This window comes from Penaeus monodon, chromosome 4 (assembly GCF_015228065.2).
Source record: "Penaeus monodon isolate SGIC_2016 chromosome 4, NSTDA_Pmon_1, whole genome shotgun sequence".
NCBI lineage: Eukaryota > Metazoa > Arthropoda > Malacostraca > Decapoda > Penaeidae > Penaeus > Penaeus monodon.
In genome coordinates, this window is record NC_051389.1 from 44,919,080 (window position 1) to 44,921,579 (window position 2,500).

A 2,500-nucleotide genomic window follows, 5' to 3' on the forward strand; every position below is an offset into this window, starting at 1 on the left:
GGAAATGAGAAGGGAGGTGAGGAGGTGAGGAAGATGGAAATGATGGAAGAGGGGAGATGAGGGGGGTAATTATGATGAGGGGGGGAAGAAGGGAGGAGGGGTGCGAAAACTGAAAATACTAAAAGTTTGACATGAAAAAGATAAGGGGAAAAAAGGGGAAATGAGGAGGGGAGAGGAGATAGGGTTAAAGGAAAAGGGGACCCGGAGATGAGAAGTGAAGGGGGAGAGGGGAGAATGAGGGGAGGGAGTGGGAAATCGGAGATTAGAAATGAGGGGAAAGGAGAATGGAGAAGGGGTGATGAGGAAAGACAGGGAGATAAGGAGGAAGGAGACGAGGGGAGAGGGGGAGATGAAAGAGTAATACGAAGGAGGTGAAGGGGAGATGAAGGAGAGAGAAGGAGACAGAGAAGAATTAGGAGAAGGAAAATAAAAAAAGGAAGTGCAAGAAAAGAGAGAAACAAGGTAAGAAGCGAATTGTCAACTCTCAACACACTGGAGAAAACAATAATTAATTATGTCTTAGGGGTTTTTGGACCCTTAAAGATAAAAATAAATAAGAATGAAATATTACTAACACTACACATTATGAAAACAATAATGATAATGATAATAATGATGGTACCAATAATGATTATAAAAAATAATTGAAATAGCATTAATAATAGTGATGATAAAAATGATAATCATGATAGCAATAATAATAAGAATATCAATAATGCAAATGTATGATGATAATAAAAAATAAAGATAATAATAAAAATAATGATAAAAGAAATACATAACAATATAAAATAATTTATAATAATAATAAAGATAATGGTATAATAATGATAAAAACAATAATAATATAATAATTAATAATAAAAATAAATTAATAATGATAGTAATGTAATAATACATAATAATGGCATAAAATAATAAAATAATAATAATATAATAAATAAATAAAATAAAAATAAAAATAATAATAATAATGATAATAATAAAATATAATAAAAATAATAATTTAAAATAATAAAAAAAATAATATAATAATAATAATATAATAATAAAAATAATAAAAATAATAATGATAATAATAAAATAATATAATAAAAATAATATATGATAATAATAAAAATAAAAATAATAATAATATAATTAAAGATAATTTAAAGATAATAAAAATATAATAATAATAATAATAATAAAATAATAATAATAATAATAACAATAATAATAATATCAATAATGCAAATGATGATGGTTATGATAATAATAACGATGATGATGATGATGATGATGATGATGATGATGATGATGATGATGATGATGATGATGATGATGATGATATGATGATGATGATGATGATGATGATAATAATAAACAACAACAGCAACAAAACAGAAAAGGGAGAAGAGGGGAAAAGAGAGGATAGGAGAGGAGAGAGAGAGAGAGAGAGAGAAGAGAGAGAGAGAGAGAGAGGAGAGAGAGAGAGAGAGAGAGAGAGCGAGAGAGAGAGAGAGAGAGAGAGAGAGAGAGCAGAGACGAGGAGAGAGAGAGAGAGTGGAGGGAGGAGAAAGAAGAGAGGAGAGAGGAGAAAGGAGGCAGAAGAAGGAAAAATAAAATGGAAGAATGCAGAGCACGAGAGAGAGAACAAGGAAATGGGAGAGAAAGAGAGAGAAAGAGAGAGCACTGGCGACACAGCGCAGGGCGAAATGAGACCAGCATAACCGTAAGTAACCCGGAATATCCACCGAGACTACAACATTAACCATCCTCTCAGTGTAACTATCAAAAGCGCGTTTAATAAGACCCCACCGCGTTTAGATTGAACGAACTCCAAATCCTATTGATTAAAGCCAAGGAACAGCGGGAATAAACGTGTGATAAAAGGAAAAAAAACGGAAAAAAGAGCACAAAACAAACAAGGCGGGCTCTCTTCTATTATCACCGGCATTAGCCCGGGAAGTAATCTTAAAAATGACTTCTGTAAAATGGCGCCATGCATACTTATAGCGGCTTTTACGCTACATTTGCCCCCAGATCCGCTAAAATATAGCGCCACCATGACCATTACTGCGGTAAGAGTAATTAAAACAAGGAGCGTCTTCGAAAGGCTTAGAGAAGATGTGTGGCCTCGTCTTAGACCAGGTCATTATACTTTATTGCTAGGTTGATTTAAGCCTGTCCGTGGTAAGTATTTGTGGGGCGGCCCCGAGGGTGATGTATAGAAGGGAATTTGATGATTTTGAGGGCAATTTTGATGATAGATACAAGGGTGAGGGTGATGGAAACGCACATTAGGAGATCAGGACGGGCTGGCAAGTGAGGCTGTAATGAAGAAGATATGTAGCTCGTTGTCTTCCCGCCGCTGTAAGTGTCGGGTCGGGCTAACGGGCTGTCTGTTTCGGAGCGCGGGTCTCCCATGCATGTTTATCTGTCATGCACCGCCCGGTCCCGCATGAAACATTGTGATTTCGTGACAATGTCCTTCTGTACCGTATATTTGTGCAACATG